The 21,170-nt window shown below is 46.3% G+C and overlaps 1 protein-coding gene across 2 annotated transcripts in view; it reads left to right on the forward strand.

Moving 5' to 3' along the window:
• Positions 1–15,997: 15,997 nt before the first annotated feature.
• The window catches only part of FGF22 (fibroblast growth factor 22), a 44,807-nt gene continuing 39,634 nt past the window's right edge, over positions 15,998–21,170 (forward strand). The window contains exon 1 of one of the 2 annotated variants that reach the window (XM_069962380.1): positions 15,998–16,229. The gene's annotated coding sequence lies outside the window, so the exon portion shown is untranslated. The remainder of the gene's footprint in view (positions 16,230–21,170) is intronic. The other variant, XM_069962382.1, reaches the window with a different exon arrangement.

The raw sequence follows: 21,170 nt of genomic DNA on the forward strand, positions 1-21,170 counted from the left end.
TATTCCATCATCATGCCTAATTGACGTATATAGTGACTCAACTTCACAGTTGACAATATGCATACCTCCCAACTTTTGCAAAGAGCAAAGAGGGACATGTGTGCCGCAGTCCCCAAAGCCACGCCCCCATAGCGACCCTCCATAGCCACGTCCCCATAGCCACGCCCCCATAGCGACCCTCCATAGCCACTCTTCTACAGTCACCACATGCTGCTGACTGAATAGTGCCCGATATAGTATCCAATCCCCCCAAAAATGCCCTATATAGTATCCAATCCCCCATTATAGTGCCCCATATTGTATCCAATCCCCCCAATAGTGCCACACATAGTATCCAATCCCCCTATATAGTGCCACACATAGTATCCAATCCCCCATATAGTGCCCCACATAGTATCCAATCCCCCATATAGTGCCCCACATAATAGCCAATCCCCCCGTATAGTGCCCCACATAGTATCCAATGCCTCATATAGTGCCCCACATAGTAGCCAATGCCCCCATAGTATCCAATGCCCCCATATAGTGCCCCACATAGTAGCCAATCCCCACATAGTGCCCCACATAGTAGCCAATCTCCATATAGTGCCCACATAGTAGCCAATCCCCCATAGAGTGCCCTACATAGTAGCCAATGCCCCATATAGTGCCCCACATAGTAGCCAATGCCCCCATATATGCCCCACATAGTAGCCAATCCCCCATATAGCGCCCCACATAGTAGCCAATGCCCCCATATATGCCCCACATAGTATCCAATCCCCATATAGTGCCCCACATAGTAGCCAATCCCCCATATAGTGCCCCACATAGTAGCCAATCCCCCCATATAGTAGCCAATCCCCCCATATAGTGCCCCACATAGTAGCCAATCCCCCATATATGCCCCACATAGTAGCCAATCCCCCATATAGCGCCCCACATAGTAGCCAATCCCCCCATATAGTAGCCAATCCCCCATATAGTAGCCAATCCCCCATATAGTGCCCCACATAGTAGCCAATGCCCCCATATAGTGCCCCACATAGTAGCCAATGCCCCCATATAGTGCCCCACATAGTATCCAATCCCCCATATAGTAGCCAATGCCCCCATATAGTGCCACACATATTATCCAATACCCCATATAGTGCCCACATAGTAGCCAATCCCCCATATAGTAGCCAATCCCCCATATAGTAGCCAATCCCCCATATAGTGCCCCACATAGTAGCCAATCCCCCATATAGTGCCCCACATAGTAGCCAATGCCCCCATTTGTGTGGCCCGACCAGAAAAACAATAAACCAGTAACTCACCTGTCCGCCGGTCCCAGCAGCTCCTCTCCCGGCAGAGCGCGCACTCCCGTCATCCTCCGGGGAGGGCAGCGGGGTACAAAGACACTGACTGTGCCGGAAGTAATTCATGACAGAGGCTGCAGGTCACTTCCGGTACAGTCAGTGTCTGTATACCCCGCTGACCGCCCTGGAGGATGACGGGAGTGCGCGCTCTGCCGGTAGAGGAGCTGCTGGGATCGGCGGACAGGTGAGTTACTGGTTTATTGTTTTTTGGTGGGGCCACATATAATGCGGGACACTGGGTGCCGTCCCGGGACCGTGGGACACCACCCCGAAAACGGGACTGTCCCGCGGAATCCGGGACGGTTGGGAGCTATGCAATATGCATGTTATCATCAAGCTGCACCCCGTCCATCTTGGCCAAAAAATCACTTGTATCCTTGATGTAGGATGGCAAAACTCGACCAGGGGCGTAGTATATAGAATATATATTTACATAGGGGTTCACATAAATTATTGTTCCCTGATACTATAGGCCTCCCTGGAGGATTGCTAAGATCCTTGTGTACCTTTGGTAGTAGGTAGATCGTTGAGATCGTCGGTGAATCCACTGTCAATGCCTTCTTCTCTATAGGTGTCAAAATGCCTTGTCCAACAGCAGATGACAAAAGCTTTTCAAGTTGGCCCTTTCAAGTTTCCGCCATCTAGTGGAGATTGCCTATATTGCAACACCTATCTATTTTTTATTTAACATCCTAGTTGCATGTGCAATATATGACTTTATAAAAATACATATGTATGTCCCCTCACTAATTTCTTTTCTGTATGGTTCTGCTTCATATCCCTTCTTGTTTTAATGAATTTTTATTAAACTAAAGTATTGGAATAAAGAATATAATTATATTTACTTTGGATTGTCCTGCATTTCTTTGATTCCTTTGTGGATCAGTTTGTTCTTTTCCACTTTATGTTTAAAAGGCCATAGCACTTGCATTTTTTCCCCATAAGCCCTTATTTTTTGCGAAAACAATTGTAATTTGCAATGACAGGCATTATTTTTCCATAAAATATTCTGCCAAACCGGAAAAAAATAATTTGCGCTGTCAAATTGAAAAAAAAAAGGAATTTGTTTTGATTTCGGGGAGTTTTGAATTTACGCTGTTCGCCCTATGGTAAAACTGACTTGTTATGCATGTTCCTCAAGTCGTTACGATTACAATGATATATAACATATATACCTTTTATTGTATCTGAAGGCTTTCAAAAATTTCAAACTATTGTTAACAAATATATGTTCCTGAAAATCGCTCTATTCCCAGGCTTATAGCGCTTATATCCTTTGGTCTATGGGGCTGTGTTAGGTGTAATTTTTTGCGCCATGATGTGTTCTTTCTATCGGTTCCTTGATTGCGCATATGCGACTTTTTGATCGCTTTTTATTACATTTTTTCTGGATTTGATGCGACCAAAAATGCACAATTTTGCACTTTGGAATTTTTGCTGTTTACCGTGCGAGATCAGGAATGTGATAAATTCATAGTTTGGACGATTACGCGCGCGGCCATACTAAATATGTTTATTTATTTGTTTATTTGTTTATTTATTTATATTTATAAAATGGGAAAAGGGGGGTGATTTGGACTTTTATTAGGGGAGGGGATTTTTTATTAATAAAAAAACATTTTTACATTAACTGGAAGTCCCCCTGGGGGACTTGTATATACACAGCACTGATCTCTCATAGAGCTAAATGCTGTGTATATACACAGCAAAGATCCATTAGATCAGTGATAGATTGCTATGGCCTGCTGCAGGCCACAGCAATCTATTGCAGAGCCGGGATCAGCTGAGGCCCGGCACGGGCAGAAGAACGGATCTCCCCCGACTCGATGAGATCTATCCCACTAGACACCAGGGACGTGCAAGCAAAGCCTCTAAATGCAGCTGTCAGGTTTGACAGCTGCATTTAGAGGCTTAATTAGCCGGCGCGGCTAATAGAGGCGCTCCCCGGCTGCACATATCAACAGGGAGCAGCGCCGTTCAGAGTGGGGTCCTGGCGGGACCCCTCTCTGAACACCCCCCTGCGGCACCATGACGTATCAGATACGTCATGGGTCGCTAAGGGGTTAAGGACGGAGCCAGTTTTCATTTTTGCGCTTTCGTCTTTTCCTCCTCATGTTTAAAAGGCCACTGCGCTTGCATATTTCCACCTACAGACCCACATGAGCCCTAATTTTTTGCGACATCAATTATACTTTGCAAATACAGACTTAGTTTTTCTATAAGATATGCTGATAAAACAGAAAAAAATTATGTGCAGTGAAATTTGAAAAAAAAGTGCAATTCCTTTTATTTTAAGGGGTTTCGTATGGACAGTCTGTGGATGCTGTGTGTGAAGGTAACTAGAGATGAGCGAACCGGGTTCGAGTCGATTCGAACCCGAACGTTCGGTATTTGATTAGCTTGGGCTGCTGAACCTGGATAAATCTCTAAGGTTGTCTGGAAAACATGGATACAGCCAATGACTATATCCATGTTTTCCACATAGCCTTAGGGCTTTATCCAACTTCAGCAGCCACCGCTAATCAAATGCTGAAAGTTCGGGTTCGGATCGACTCGAGCATGGTCTAAAGGTAACCCATTGGCATCCCAGTGTGTACGTTTTGTGAAGCCTATGTCCATTAAAACCGGTCTGTGGGTGCTGTTAGTGAAGATAACCTATTGATCTCCCAGTGTGTAGGTGCCGTGAAGCCAGTGTCCATTGAAACCAGTTTTTGTGTTCTGTGGGCGAAGTTAACCCATTGATATCCTAGTGTGTGGGTGCTTTGAAGCCAGTGTTCAGTGAAGCCAGTCTGTGGGTGCTGTGGGTGAAGTAAACCCAGTTCCTGCTATGCACCCATTCAATTCCCAGTGAACCCCCCCAATTAGATTACATTCATGGCCTGTCCCATCTAGTGAGGCACCAGTAGCGGCACTATCCCCATCTAAAAAACTATATATTTTGCTCTCTCTAAAAAAAAAAAAAACACCAAAATGTCCAAGCAGACTAAAAAAAATTGGACCTTTTCAGGGTATGTCCAGTGTCAGCGGCCAAGGTGGTCTGAGTGGAACACAGGCTCATGGGAGTGGTGATCCCAACCGGATTGGAGGAAGGTTCCAGCTCCTAGTGAGCATGTAAATACCAGACAGGCTGGGATTGTTAACTGGATTTTTCAAAGTTCCAGCTCCACGGCAGGCAGTAGCCAATCCCAGAGACAACAGTCATGTTAAGGGTCGTCCCGGAGTAGTGCCACAACCATTCCATTGCAAGGGCAGAATGTTGCTTCTGCTCCATCTCCTGTGGTGTTTTAGACCCAATTCCTCTTTCCAGGGGCATCAGCAAGAGAGCTCCTGGTTAGAGATGATCGAACAGGGCCGAGGTTTAGGTTCGTACTGCCTGGAAAACAGGGATACAGCCTAGGTAATAGGCTGTATCCCTGTTTTTCAGGTGGCACTCGGGCTGTCTCCACCTTCCCCACGGTTGGTTCGGGTTCGGGTGATGGTTCGGGTTCGCATGAACCTAAACCTTGGCCCTGTTTGATCATCTCTACTCCTGGTCTGCCTAGCACTTCCCCCAGGGTCTTAGCCGCTGTGGGAGAATCTTTTGGAGTAATATCCTGACAGTCAGGAATTGGAAGGCAGCATTGAGACTGCAAGAGTTCAGAGGCCACAAAGAAGTCCAGAGAGCCAGGGAGGGGCAGCTTCTGGCCAAAGTCCAGTCTCTTACCACATGCCTATGGAGGAAGACAGCTTAGGAGAGGAAACATTTGGTGGGTGTAGGAAAAAGGGGTAAGCGTAAAGCATAAGCCAGTAGACGTAGTCAAGGCCCAACTACTCAACATGTACCTGTCACGTCCGTAGGGGAACAGTGAGCCCTAACTGAACCCAGCCCACTGTCTCTACCTACTTGGACGTACTGCCCTAGGTAGCAGACCCCAACTGGACGGCAGTCCCTACGCTACTAAGTGCAGGGCCAGACAAGGAGAAAAGTCAACAGTCCGAGTCAAACCAGCCAGGTACGTATAAACCACAAATCAGAACCAAAAAGCACAGTCAGAGAACAAGCCAGAGGTCAAATCCAAGATAGCAAAACAGTACAAAATCACAATACAAAGGGAATACCGTATAAACAGGCCAAGGTCAGAAACACTGTCAGGAGCGAGGTACAAAATCAGATAACAAGCCAAAGTCAGGTAACAAATGCAGAGGTCAGGAATACAGGGAGTCAGAACACAGAGTAATGCTGGTGTAGTAAGCAAGGCAAAACTATCACTGGCAGCTATTGAGCCTCAGCTGCTTGTTTAAATACACCGCCCCTGATTTGCATGAAGCGCCTGGCAGCTCGCGATTGGCTCTGTGCTCCTGCACAGCTTCGCTCCTGCCCCCTACCTCTGATAGGCTGCTTATCTGCGGCATCAGCCGGCTGGGCGTGTATGGGAATGTCAGCCTGCCTCTGCCTCTGCAGCACTGCAGAGCAACCAGGTAAATACATGACACTACCCCCCCTTTTATGAGGGGCCACTGGACCCTTACCTGGTCTCGGCTTGTCCGGATGGGAATCATGGAATTCCTTGACTAACAAGTCAGCATGGATGAAACGAGCAGGAACCCATGATCTCTCCTCCGGACCATAACCTTTCCAATGGACCAAATACTGAACAGATCTTTGGACTCTGCGACTATCAACAATCCGGGCCACTTCGTATTCCACTTCACCCTTGACAACTACAGGAGGAGGGGGTTTTACAGAAGATGTGAGGGCTGGTATGTACTTTTTCAGCAAGGACCTATGAAATACATTGTGGACCCGGAGACATCTGGGAAGTTTTAACCGGTAAGCCACAGGATTTATTATTTCAGACACAGCATAAGGACCAATGAACCGTGGTGCCAACTTCCCAGAGGGAACTTTTAGACGAAGGTTTCTGGTGGATAGCCACACCCTATCACCAATAGCAAATCCACCAACACAAAGACGTTTCTTGTCACTTTTACCTTTTTGAATGCTCTGGGCTTTAACCAAGTTCTTCTGAACTTGGGCCCAGACTGTGCACAGGTCTTTTATGACAGCATCCACATCAGGCAGCCCAGACTGCATACCAGAAAACGACGCATGACGCGGGTGAAAACCATAATTGCAAAAAAAAGGCGAAGTACCTGAAGAGCTACTATCATGGTTGTTGAGTGCAAATTCTATGAGGGACAGATAGTTCACCCAGTTGGTTTGTTGATCAGAAACATAACATCGTAACCTTTGAATTACGGCCTGGTTCATTCTCTCAGTCTGTCCATTAGTCTCTGGATGGAAGGCAGAAGAAAATGACAGAGTGATGTCCAAGGCCTTACAGAGAGCCCTCCAGAAACGTGACACAAACTGTACCCCTCTATCGGACACTATATTCTCTGGGATACCATGCAGTCTGACAATATGTTTGATAAACAACTCAGCTAGCAACTTTGACGAAGGCAACTTTTTCAGAGGTATTAAATGGCACATTTTACTAAAACGATCCACCACCACCCAAAGGACTGTGTTGCCATGCGAGACAGGAAGATCAGTCATGAAGTCCATTGAAATGTGGGTCCAAGGATGTTTAGGTATTGGTAACGGACAAAGTTCTCCTACAGGACGAGTTCTGGGAGCTTTGGCACGTGCACAAGTCGCACAGGCTGCAACATAGGAACCCACATCTCTGGACAGGGCTGGCCACCAATAGTTTCGAGCCACCAATCTCTTTGTGCCAGTGACTCCAGGATGCCCAGACAATACTGAATCATGCAGTTCTTTCAATAAAAGTAACCGTAACTGGGGAGGCACAAACAGCTTGGATACAGGGGTCTTTACTGGGGCCAGATCTTGATGTGCTTTAATTTGGGTAGCAAGATCAGGAGTAATTACTGAGACAACCGTCTCCTTGGGTAAGATGGGCTCTGGATTATCCTGTTGGGGGTGACTGGCACAAAAACTCCTGGACAAGGCATCAGCTTTAACATTTTTTGATCCTGGTCTATATGTGACAATGAAGTTAAACCGTGTAAAGAACAATGCCCAACGTGCCTGCCGTGGGTTTAACCTTTTAGCATTTTCAAGGAAGGTAAGGTTTTTATGATCCGTAAGGACCGTGACACAATCCCGTGCACCCTCGAGAAAGTGGCGCCATTCCTCGAAAGCCCACTTGATTGCCAATAGTTCACGGTTCCCCACGTCATAGTTCCTTTCAGCAGAGGAGAATTTTCTAGAAAAATAGGCACAAGGGCGAAGATTGGTCAAAGTGGCAGAACCTTGTGATAGTACAGCTCCTGCCCCGTATTCGGAAGCATCAACCTCCACTACAAAAGGCTTAGAATGGTCGGGTTGCACCAGCACAGGTGCGCTAACAAAACACTTCTTTAGTTTTTCAAAGGCCTCAAGTGCCTCCGGCTGCCAATTGTTGAGGTCCGCTCCTTTCTTAGTCATGTCAGTTAATGGCCGAACAATGACTGAGAAGTTCCTGATAAATTTGCGATAGTAGTTCGCAAATCCTAGAAAGCGTTGCAAGGCTTTCAAGGAGGTGGGGCGGACCCAATCAACAATGGCCTGGACTTTAGCTGGATCCATATGAAATGACTGTGGCGTCAAAATGTACCCCAAGAATGACACCTCTTGCCCCCCAAAAACACACTTCTCCAATTTTACAAACAGATGATTTTCCCGTAACACTTGTAAAATTTGACGGACATGCTGGACATGAACGGACCAATTTTCAGAATAAATCAAGATATCGTCAAGATAAACTACCATGAATCTACCTATATAGTTACGGAAAATATCATTTACCATGTTCTGGAAAACCGCAGGAGCATTACACAACCCGAAAGGCATAACTAGATATTCGAAATGTCCTTCCGGGGTGTTAAATGCAGTTTTCCACTCATCACCTTTACGAATCCGAATGAGATTATATGCCCCCCTGAGATCCAGTTTAGAAAACCATTTTGCTCCCTGAATTTGATTAAACAGATCTGGTATCAAAGGCAATGGATATTGGTTTTTTATAGTAATTTTGTTTAACTCTCTGTAGTCAATACAGGGTCGGAGACCACCATCTTTTTTCCCTACAAAGAAAAAGCCTGCTCCCATAGGAGAAACAGAGGGTTGGATATGTCCTTTCTGAAGACTTTCTGCTATATACTCTTTCATAGCTGTCCTCTCAGGACCAGACAAATTATAAATCCTCCCCTTAGGGTATCTGACCCCAGGCAACAGGTCAATGGCACAGTCATATGACCTATGGGGGGGCAAGACCTCTGACTGAGATTTAGAAAAAACATCAGAGAAGTCACGAATGAAGGCAGGGATTTGTTCCACCTCCTGACAACCTAGAGTTACTGGAATACATTTACCAAAACATTTCTGACTCCATTTTGTTAATTCCCCTGAGTCCCAATCAAGCATAGGATTATGACATTGTAGCCATGGTAACCCCAACAACACATCAAAAGATAAGCCCTCCATAACCAACAGGGTACATCTTTCTGAATGCACACAGCCCACCAACATCTCAATCTCAGGGGTGCAGTACTGGATTGCTCCTTTAACCAATGGCGTGGAGTCTACAGCAACTACACGTAATGGATCAGGGAGAAGCAAACAAGGAAGACCCACACGCCTGGCAAAGGATGCATCCACAAAATTGCATGCTGACCCTGAATCAACAAATGCTGTCCCTGATACAGACTTAGATAAATAAGAAATCTTTACAGGGAGCAAAAACTTTTTTGACACAACAGAAAATACCTGACGGCCTAGGTGACCTTCCTGCAAGTCACCTAGACCCTGGAGTCCCTCTGGCTTGACCTTTTTCTTTGTGCATTCAGCAATGAGATGGTCAGCCCCTCCGCAGTAGTAACAGCGACCTTGGATACGACGGGAGGTTCTGCGTTCACGTGAAGGATCTGTAGCAGAAGCCCCCAGTTGCACGACCTGCTCAGCTGTAAAACCAGGAGTAACAGGAACTGGAGTAGCAGTGGTGCATGGGAGTGGAGTCTCAGACCTCTCACAATGTCTCTCCCTAAAACGTCGGTCCAATCTAACAGCCAAAGTCATAGCTTCATCAAGGGTGTCAGGGGTAGGGTAAGCAACCAGCAAGTCTTTCAGGTGATCAGCTAAACCCAACCTAAACTGGCATCTAAGTGCCGGGTCATTCCACCCAGATGGAACACACCACCGGCGAAACTCAGAACAATACTCCTCAACCGGCCTTTTACCCTGTCTCAGAGTAGTCAAGTGTGTCTCCGCTACAGCTGCCCTGTCAGGGTCATCATACAAAAGGCCCAAAGCTGCAAAAAAGGCATCAACCGAGACCAACTCAGGAGCACCTGGAGACAACGAAAAGGCCCACTCTTGAGGTGGCCCGTGCAGGAGTGAAACAACAATACCGACTCTCTGGACCTCATCACCAGATGACTGGGGACGGAGACGGAAATACAATCTACAGCCCTCCTGAAAGGTCAAAAAACTTTTTCTATCCCCACTAAACCTACCAGGCAGCTGAACTGGGGGTTCTTCGGGGATAGCGTGAGTTACAGCAACATAATGTGTCTGGGAAACCTCTTGCTGCTGCACTCTTTGTGCAAGATCCTGCACTGTATAAGTGAGACGTTGCATTTGCTCAGCTACTGCAGTCATTGCATCCATTGGGAAGGTAGTGAGCAACTCAGTAAATGTTGGCCAGTGATAATGTCACGTCCGTAGGGGAACAGTGAGCCCTAACTGAACCCAGCCCACTGTCTCTACCTACTTGGACGTACTGCCCTAGGTAGCAGACCCCAACTGGACGGCAGTCCCTACGCTACTAAGTGCAGGGCCAGACAAGGAGAAAAGTCAACAGTCCGAGTCAAACCAGCCAGGTACGTATAAACCACAAATCAGAACCAAAAAGCACAGTCAGAGAACAAGCCAGAGGTCAAATCCAAGATAGCAAAACAGTACAAAATCACAATACAAAGGGAATACCGTATAAACAGGCCAAGGTCAGAAACACTGTCAGGAGCGAGGTACAAAATCAGATAACAAGCCAAAGTCAGGTAACAAATGCAGAGGTCAGGAATACAGGGAGTCAGAACACAGAGTAATGCTGGTGTAGTAAGCAAGGCAAAACTATCACTGGCAGCTATTGAGCCTCAGCTGCTTGTTTAAATACACCGCCCCTGATTTGCATGAAGCGCCTGGCAGCTCGCGATTGGCTCTGTGCTCCTGCACAGCTTCGCTCCTGCCCCCTACCTCTGATAGGCTGCTTATCTGCGGCATCAGCCGGCTGGGCGTGTATGGGAATGTCAGCCTGCCTCTGCCTCTGCAGCACTGCAGAGCAACCAGGTAAATACATGACAGTACCCCAAGACGCTTCACAACAGCCAAGCAATGTGCCTGGTCCAAAGAACCACCCACTGCTATCATCGGTCTGGCAGTTCTTCCATGTCAGCAGCAGAAAAGACCATGCAGCCATCTGCAGCATCTGTGAACATAAAGTGGGTTGGGGTTTGGATTAAAACCTAGGCACAACTTATGGAGCGCCACCACCCTATTGCCTGGAAAAACCGGGACCCCTACACCACTTCTTGACAGAACAACCAATAGCTGCAGCTACCACCCACAGCCCATCATTGCAAGCCATGATTGTGCCTTTTAGGTTGAAAACAGTAAGTGCCTGACTTTTACCTCCGCCTCCTCCATGGGGCACAGTGAAGCCATCCCCAGGAAACAGCATTACTCCAATAACCACCCAATGACACAGAAGCTAAATGCACACCTGGTTAAAGGGGTTGTCTGGCGCTAAAAAATTATTCACAGAATAACACACATTACAAAGTTATACAACTTTGTAATGTATGTCATGTCTGTGAATGGCCCCCTTCCCCGTGTCCCACCACCCCCACCCGTGTACCCGGAAGTGTGGTGCGCTATACTCACCTGTCACGTGCCGACCACGGTCTCCGATCCTCAGCAGTGACGTCTTCTTCGGGCGGCCGGCGGATCTTCCCGAGTGCCGGCCGCCCTCTGCAGCGTCATCCGAAGCTCAGCCGCGATTGGCTGAGCATAACTGTGCTCAGCCAATCGCGGCTGAGCGGCTGATGACGCGGCCACGTCATCAGCTGCTCAGCTGCGATTGGCTGAGCACAGTTACTTAACTTTGTAATGTGTGTTATTCTGTGAATAATTTTTTAGCGCCGGACAACCCCTTTAAGTATATTATCTGCTGTTTCTCCCGTTCCAGTTAGTGGACTCAAAGCTCATCATCTACATCTATTACATCTTCTTCTCTGCAGAAGAAGGTTGGCAACTCTTTGCAGCATTCTGTCTCTCATGGGGTACACCTAAGTGCAGACATCTGGAATTCAAGCTATGGCTAGGGGCAGTATATGTCCGTGACTGCCCACTGCATAAATGTCCTTTCAGGAGAGCTGCAGCGGAAACAAGAAGCAACTGAGGTCACACCACTATCTCCTCTAAAATTGCAGCGTGACCCTATGATTTGACTCCACCACCTCATCTGGTCATCACGCTACTACCCACCCTCTCCCTGTGGCGTACCAACGCCACAGGGCGTTGTGCACAGGTTTCTCTACTCCTTCCCAGGACTGAAGATGGCGAGCAAATGATGTACCCACTTGAGCCACTCGTACGGGGCATGGAATGCCCTCCACAAGATACAACGCCAATGTGATGTGGACTGCAAGAACTTTGGCTGATCTGCGACATGCCAACGTGATGGAACTCGTCCCTCGACATGTTACAACGGCTGCACCAACAGAGATTGCAGTCTCTGACTTGTCAAGCATTCTGCTATTCTGATATTTCCTTTCTTTGGTAAACATAGCTGTAGGATTTCAACCCTGGCACTTGTGCCAAGTAATCTTACTATTCATGTCCCATTTTTCCACACACACACATGGTAACTGGACAATAAATATTCTTGGGGTTTTTAAAGGGGTATTTCCCCAAGAGCTAAAAAATGAAATGCTCCCAACCTAGTTAGTCTTACTCACCAGGTCCCCCTGAGTATTTTGAGCCGTCTCCCGTCTTTCTAGCTGCTGCCGTTCCTGAGAAAAAGTTTTTCTAAAAGCCAATATATAAATGCAAGATGGTGCTGGCCAGGAAACTACATTTTCCATCATGTATTGCTTCCTGTTGAGTGCTGCTTACTGGGACCTGTAGTTCTACAGAAACTCTGTGACCTGATGTATTGTGATGTGGATGGATAGCAGCTTACTGGGACCTGTAGTTCTACTCAATATATCAGGTCACAGAACTTCTGTAGAACTACAGGTCCCAGCAAGCTGCTATCAGTCCAAATCAGAAACTGTGTGACCTAATATATTGAAGATAGTGAGAGAGGTAGATGGGAGGGAGGATACAGAGCTAGACAGAGGAGAGAGAAGAATCATCCAGCTTACAGCACAGGCAGGGACGCTGCAAGGGGAGGCTGAGGAGGGAGGATGCACATGGCTAGACAGAGGTCCCAGGTCACCACACTGTCCGGGAAGAGGCCAAACTCCGCAGCTGACACACACACACTGAGTGATTTATGACCTGATGACCCACAGGTCGACCAGCTTCAGTGTTCTCTTCACACACGCTGCTTCCCTGTCACAGAGCTAGCCGAGGGAGCGTGCGTGTCATCCCATTGAAGAGAGAGGAGGACACGTGATCCCGACTCCAAAGGTGGGGGCCAGGAGAAAGGAGCGTGTTGGCCTGGACTCCAGTTAGCTCATTTTGTGAATACTGAGGGGGTGAATAGCCAGGAAAAGCTCCAAAACGGCTCAAAACAGGTAATTACTTGCTTTGAGCAATATATTGAGCCAAGGGTTGGCTATTTAACACTGCAAAAAAAGATTTTTGGGGGGACTACCACAATGGTTCCTGATAGTTTACTTGTTGTGTGATATTTTAATGGCTCTTGTGGTTTCTTGAGTGGTTTAAAGCTATAGAAAGGGTTCTTGATGGAGTTTATATCACGGAGGATGGTGACCTCTAAATGTGATATAGGAACCTTCTAAAGCTACTACCAGCAGCTATAGTGCATTCATCTGTGAATGGTTGCTCTTTGTTTTCTGCACAGAAAGATTATCTGACAGGTTGTCTGCCAAAGATTTGAAGCCAAAGCCAGGAACAGACTATAAACAGAGATCAGGTCATAAAGGAAAGATTTAGACTTCTCCCCTTTTCAAATCCATTCCTGGCTTTGGCTTCAAATCTTTGGCAGATAATCTGTCAGATAATCTTTCTGTGTAAATGGGCCCTAATGCTACGTTTACAAGGAACGATTATCGGGCGAATTTTTTAACGATCGAGTTCGAATGATAATCGTATGTGTAAACGCGCCGAATGATCGATAAATTGTTCATTTTGATCTTTTAACATGTTCTTAAATCGTCGTTCGCATAAAATTTGCCGATCGCCCCTCAGCCCCGCCCGGCCCCCCGCTCATCCGCAGCCACCCCCGCCGCTCTGAACCCCGCCCCGATCGCCACCCCTCCAATCGCCGCCGCTGCTCCGATTGCCACCCCCGCCGCCGCCCCAATCGCCACCCCCTCCACCGCCGCTCTGATCGCCCCCCCCCTCCGCCGCCGCTCTGATCGCCCCCCCCCCCCCGCCGCCGCTCCGATCTACCCCGCCGCCCCGGCCACGAGCATAAGTTACCTGCTCCACGTAGCAGGTCTTCGAAATCCCCGACTCCCCTCTTCAGTGCATTGATTGAAAGATTAGCTGAAGAGGGGAGCCGTTTGAAATTTCAACCGGCTCTTCTTCAGCCAATCAGTGCTCCTCTTCAGCACTGATTGGCTGAAGGGGAGCCGTTTGAAATTCCCGGCTCCCCTCTTCAGCCAATCAATGCACTGCAGCACTGATTGTCTGAAGAGGAGCTGTTGGAAATTCCCGGATCCCCTCTTCAGCCAATCAGTGCTGCCGTGCATTGATTGGCTGAAGAGGGGAGCCGGGAATTTCAAACGGCCTGGGCTCCAGTTAGCTCATTTTGTGAATACTGAGGGGGTGAATAGCCAGGAAAAGCTCCAAAACGGCTCAAAACAGGCAATTACTTAGCATTAGGGTCCAGTTACACAGAAAGATTATCTGACAGATTATCTGCCAAAGATTTAAAGCCAAAGCCAGAGACAGACTATAAACAGAGACCCGGTCATAAAGGAAAGCCTGAGATTTCTCCTCTTTTCAAATCCATTCCTGGCTTTGGTTTCAAATCTTTGGCAGATAATCTGTCAGATAATCTTTCTGTGTAAATGGACCTTAATGCTGGGTTTACATGGAGCGATAATTCGCCCAATCGAACAGTTAACGATTTCTAAGTACCGATTTTTCTTTTATAACGATCAGCGTTTAGATGGAACAATATATCGTACAGAAAATTTGTTTTGCGATCGCTTAAGCCTATCTCGCACATAGGTAAAATCAGTGAACGACTGTTTACACGGAACGATCTGCGAATTTTTTCCAAACGACGATTCAAGAACAAGTTAAAAGATCAAAATGAACGATTTCTCGCTCGTCGTTCGATCGTTCGCTGCGTTTGCACGTACGATTATCGTTCGAATTCGATCGACATCATGCAAATTGGCATGATAATTGTTCCGTGTAAACCCAGCATAAGACCCTCGGCAGATGAGTAGCTGTTTTTCATCCACCTTTCAGTACTATGGGGCGGGCGAATGATACAGAGTTCAATGCGGAACTACCTAGTTCAGCCCTGAAACTGTGTATTTCCGAAAAGTTTACATAGTACTAACAGGCATAAAGATCCGCTAATGATTTTACGCAGTAGCCTTGAAGCAACATATGAATGCATTATTAGGCCATGTTCACACAATGTAAGTTCCGCAGTAATCAGTAATTAGTACGGAACTTACGCTGTGCTGAAGGCTGAGAGAATCCCAGCTGGAGTGCATACACATAGGGGGAGATTTATCAAAGGGTGTAAACTGCCCACAGCAACCAATCACAGCTCTTCTTATATTTTACCAGAGCTGAAAGCAGAGATGTGATTGTTTGCTGTAGGTAGTTTACACCCTTTCATAACTTGACTTAATAGTCCCACTTTTGTAGCTATAATGGTTTTCTTGAGGTTCGTTTGAGATTTGCAAATATTCGCAAAATCCAACCGTAATTGTCAATCTTGCAAAACAAGTTTTTGACTGATTTGCTCATCTCTACTTAAAATCTTATTTTCTGAGCAGTTAACTATCTATGGTCCCCTAGATGTAAAACTGCATTTCAAGATGTTTGATGCCTATGAGGTAACACATTCTACAAGCAGGAAGGAATGCTGTTGTGTTTTGTTTATGGAGTATGGACCAATAACAAACATTATTGATGATGTTCATTGCTTTAATGTGTGGAAACCGTGCACTATGGTTAACTAGCACATTCATATACATAACAAGTCTGAATCAAAGCAATTATATGATCACACCCACACATTAAGACACAGTCACTGCTGTTGTAAATAGGTTTATGCAAGGTAATCTTCTGCAAGCATACAGTTCCAACTAGGGCCAGGCTTTGCAGAGAACTGGACTGCTCATGCCATAACTATGACTTAAAAGCAGGAATGTTGCATGTCAGGATGAACTATGCATCATACCACATCTCCCAATCCTTCAGATCTTCAAGAAGATGCCTACATGACTACATGATCTATTCACTTTATAAAATGTGATAGTCTTCTGAGAGCCACATACAAATAACATAAGGGAAGGATATATTTATGGTATGGCAAGTATTATCTGAACCAGGAAGGGCTCAGCCATAACTTTACTACATGTGTGAAGATCCCAACTCCAAGATGGAGAAACAACATAGAAATTGGAGCACTGGACACCAAACACCAATCTAGGAGGACTTAAGGTACAAGGGAAGACTTACATGTAAGCCTATTGCATTTCTATGCACATTCTATGAATTCCTGCTTTACTATAATAATGAACCTATCCCCTATCCGCAATTTCCAAAACAGGGCCTTGAGTCTTGTTTTCTTTTTCATTGTCTATGAAGCTGCTGGAGATAGCCAGCTACAACTCTCAGCTACCTTTGGCAGCTCCCATAGACAACAAATGGAGCAATGTTGTGTGAGTCTAATTTAGTTTAAGGCAGAATAGCCCTTTAGGATATAAAAAAGACATAACTTTCTTTCAAACATCCAAAGTGCAGCAATGATTATAAGGCTTGATTATACTGCACATTGTATTAAGCAGTGTCTGCTATTTCAGGGCACTTCTCAATATCGTATTGTATACATATGATAAATACATATGAAAGATGTCATATAGTGGCATCCATCATAAATAGGGTGCTTAGCTAAAAAAACAAAAAATACAGTTTTTGGTTATGTTCCCACACAGTATTTTTGCTCAGTATTTTGGTCAGTGTTTTTTAACCAAAACCAGGAGTGGATTGAAAACACAGAAAGGCTATGTTAACACACTGTTGAAATTTATTTTAAAATAATAGATTTTATTTGTCATGAAATGATGGCCATCCAGTAAGTTTCAACAGTGTGTGAACATAGCCTTTCTGTGTTTTCAATCCACTCCTGGTTTTGGTTAAAAAATACTGAGCAAAAATACTGTGTGGGAACATAGCCTCATACTGTGTGATCAGATATTCAGAAAATCAACTATTTTAAAATGACTGGAAAAATTCACAAACCTGGCTTTTATATACATTTTAATTTAATATCATTGTGTACACTTAGATTATTTCACTGTGAGTCACTTTATACACGCTGTTCATTGAAACTGGAAATGCACAAGATGCCCAAAAAGGGTTCTAGCAAAAGGAGAAGTCCCATGAAATAAAAAAGGCAGGAAGGTAGAGGGTGCGGGAACATAATAAACAAAGTATACTTACCTATCCTTGTGCCCTGTAACACTTTTATTTTTCCACCTACAGGGCTGGTCGGGGAGTCCTTTTTTGAACCATGGTATATAGTTTTTATTGGTATCACAGTGATGTACCAGTAAGAAAAATTTGTGGTACTTATGCTGTGTGCTGGGGTAGCTGTGCAGTGTTGTGGCTGCTGTGTGGGTGTAGGGTCGTTTGGGCACTTGTCACAGTGGCCAGGAGAGGTGATGTAACCCACCCCCAGACAAACGGGTACTGCGCTCGAGGTTTGGATAACCCAAGTGTGAACAGGTGTATAGGTGCAGGTGAGAGAAATAATTGACCAGAGTCCAATGGCTTAACCAGGATAAATTGGTTTACTTGAAGGAACTTTAGTGCAATGTCAGATAATATACTTTTGGTAACTGAAGGAGCAGGAAGGAGTTAGTTGTAATAAGAGTTGTAACAGAAAAAATAAAGTAGAGTAGAGGAACATCTTGAGGGCCCTGTCCAATGTAGCAGCAATGTATCTATCTGCCATGATAGCGTAGTTGAAGAGAGGAGAGGAAGATACTTGTACTCACATATAGATACTGTGGATCTGACAGCCTTATGCCCTATAGTGTCGGGATACCTGTCCTGCTAGGGTAGTACAAGGTCACAGGTCACTGTGCTGGGTTGAGCAGACTTTCCGAAACTTCTTAGAATAGCTGTGTATTACAGCTTGCTTTGTCCTACTGGGGACATTACCTAACTCCAGATGACTTCCCTGGGGGGGTAATGGGAGGGGGGAGATTTGATAATTGTTGAATTGTACCACCGTGTGAGGTGTGAGGGCGGTCATGCTTGCCATATGCTTGCTGTCTGAGAATCCTTCCCAAGCTCAGACACAGTACAGATTTCCAGAGGGGCAGAGAAAAAGTAATGTAGAGGCAGAGACAGAGTTGAGGGGACATTCAGCTATACCTATTTAAAAAAATTCTATTTAGCTTACTAATCTACATTGGAAAAAATATTATCATTGTCTAAGCTAACTAAAACTAAATTGACAAAATATTTTATAGTTAAAGCGTAACTATAATTTCAGTAGCCAAAAAATGAAATTTCTCAAATAAAAAGCCCATGTGTTACCCTTTAAAAAGAGCCCTAAACTGCGTTCCTATCTTGTGCGGTTGCTGAGCTATTCCCAGTTGTTTGGCTCAGAATAATAAATGATTTTTTCTCCTGGCTGAGAGATAGTGGGTGTGGTCTCCTCCTGTCTGAAAGTGGGCGTGGCCTCTCTATCTCTCTCATCTTGCTGGGTACCTCCATCCACTGGCTGCTGACCAGCGCCATAGCAGATGGTATCGCACACACTGGACGGTGGGATTAGATACAGCATCATAGCAGATGGTATTGCACACACTGGACGGTGGGATCAGATACAGCATCATAGCAGTTGGTATCGCACACACTGGACGGTGGGATTAGATACAGCATCATAGCAGTTGGTATCGCACACACTGGACGGTGGGATTAGATACAGCATCATAGCAGTTGGTATCGCACACACTGGACGGTGGGATTAGATACAGCATCATAGCAGTTGGTATCGCACACACTGGACAATGGGATTAGATACAGCATCAGAGCAGATGGTATCACACAGACTGGATGGTGGGATTAGATACAGCATCATAACAGATGGTATCACACCAGGGGCTGGCTGGCAAATTTTAGCCTGTGGGGCAAGCACACAGCAGTGGCCCATGAATAGCCGGCCAGCGGCCCATCCTTCAAGTACCACTTTGGCCCTTACCTATTATTACGCTCCCTACATCAGTGCGAGGAAGGTAGATGCCACTCGGACCTATACTTCCTCCAGCGGAATTGTTCTGACAGTTCGGATAACACATTCGACCCTTCCAGTCATTTGTGACCAGGGAATTCCTACTACTCACTGTGAAGGGGTTGGAAGTCACTTTTCTGTATAAGTATATGGGACGGCTCAGCACTGACACTGAACCATAGTCCCATAGACTTACATTGAGAAAGTGACTTCTGGCCCCTTCACACAGAGCAGTAGGAATTCCCTGGTCACAAATGACCAGAAGGGCTGGAGACATTATTCGAACTGTCAGAACATCGCCGCTGGCAGAAGTACAGGCCGGGGATACCATCTATCATCCGTGCACTGATATGGGAAGCGCAATAATAGGTAATGGCCGGAGTGCTTCTTTAAAGGGAACCAATTAGCACAATTGTGCTAATATGGTTTTCAGCTGCACAGTATAGATTTACTGTGCAGCTCCCTGAGGCATGGTGGGAAAGCTGGGTGACCACATCATACTGAGTACAAGATGCAGGGAAATCTGGGTGACCACATCATACTGAGTATAAGAAGCTGGGAAATCTGGGTGACCACATCATACTGAGTATAAGAAGATGGGAAATCTGGGTGACCACATCATACTGAGTATAAGATGGGCAGAAAGCTGAGTGACCTTCATCATACTGAGTATAGGATCCAGGGAAAGCTGGGTGACCTCCATCATACTGAATATAGGATGCTGGGAAAGCTGGGTGACCACATCATACTGAGTATAAGATGCTGGGAAAGCTGGGTGACCACATCATATTAAGTATAAGATGCTGGGAAAACTGGGTGACCACATAATGCTTAGTATAAGAAGGGTAGAAAGCTGGGTGACCACATCATACTGAGTATAAGGTGGTGGGAAAGCTGGGTGACCTTCATTATACTAAGTACTAGATGCTGGGAAAGCTGGGTGACCTCCATCATACTGAGTATAAGATGGTGAGAAAGCTGGGTGACCTCCATCATACTGATTACAATACAAGATGCTGAGAAACTGGGGTTTCTGTATTTTCACCATAGTTCACTTTTCCCTCCACATGATCACCTTTTCTGTCAATGCCTCCCCCCCAAGCAATACCCCTGTGGGTATGGGCAATTTCTACTGGGCCAGCCATAGTTCAATTCTCCTTCCCCTCATGTGCACACCCCCTATTAGTAAAAATCATAGTAAACAAAGCAACATACACACATACTGTAGTTCTACCAAAGCATCAGAGGATCATGCTGGGAGATGTAGTTGTACAGCCTACCCTATATACCAGTGCTTCTCAATTCCAGTCCTCAGGCCTCACCAACAGGTCATGTTTTGAGGATTTCCTTAGTATATCACAGGTGATATAATCATACTCGGCGCATCAGGTATTATCACAGGTGTCCTTTGTTCGGGAAATCCTCAAAACATGACCTGTTGGTGAGGCCTGAGGACTGGAATTGAGAAGCACTGCTATACACCATGCTGGGGGATGTAGTACTACTGTGCCACTGCTCCCCCCTCCTATACTGTGTCAACCTCTAATCTGTTGCAGAACTTCAACTCCCTTTATGCTTTGCCAATAGGGCTTGATGGGGGTTGTAGTCCTGCACCTGAATGTCCACAGACTGCAAAACTACAACTCCCACCATGAACTGTTAGGAGGACATGGTGGGGGTTGTAGTTCTCATCTGTCCTGGTTCCTGCTTTGTCCTCCTCTGATCCTGTGTGGCTGCTTCCCTTGGTTGGTGGGGGGAAGGGAGTGGATGGCCCTGGGATACTGTGGAGTGGGGATGGGGGGGGGGGGCTGCAGGGGATGCTGTGGGGGGAATGGGGGAGCTGCAGGGGATGCTCTGTGTGTGTGTGGGGGGGGGATATGGGGGCTGCTATTTGTGTGTGTGGGAATGGGGGGCTGCAGGGGATGCTGTGGGGGGGATGGGGGGCTGCAGGGGATGCTGTGTGTGTGGGGGGGGGAGGCTGCAGGGGATGCTGTGTGTGGGGGGATAGGGGGGCTGCAGGGGATGCTGTGTGTGGGGGAATGGGGGAGCTGCAGGGGATGCTCTGTGTGTGTGGGGGATATGGGGGCTGCTATTTGTGTGTGTGGGAATGGGGGGCTGCAGGGGATGCTGTGGGGGATGGGGGGCTGCAGGGGATGCT

The sequence above is a fragment of the Dendropsophus ebraccatus genome, chromosome 3 (assembly GCF_027789765.1).
Source record: "Dendropsophus ebraccatus isolate aDenEbr1 chromosome 3, aDenEbr1.pat, whole genome shotgun sequence".
NCBI classification, from domain to species: Eukaryota; Metazoa; Chordata; class Amphibia; order Anura; family Hylidae; genus Dendropsophus; species Dendropsophus ebraccatus.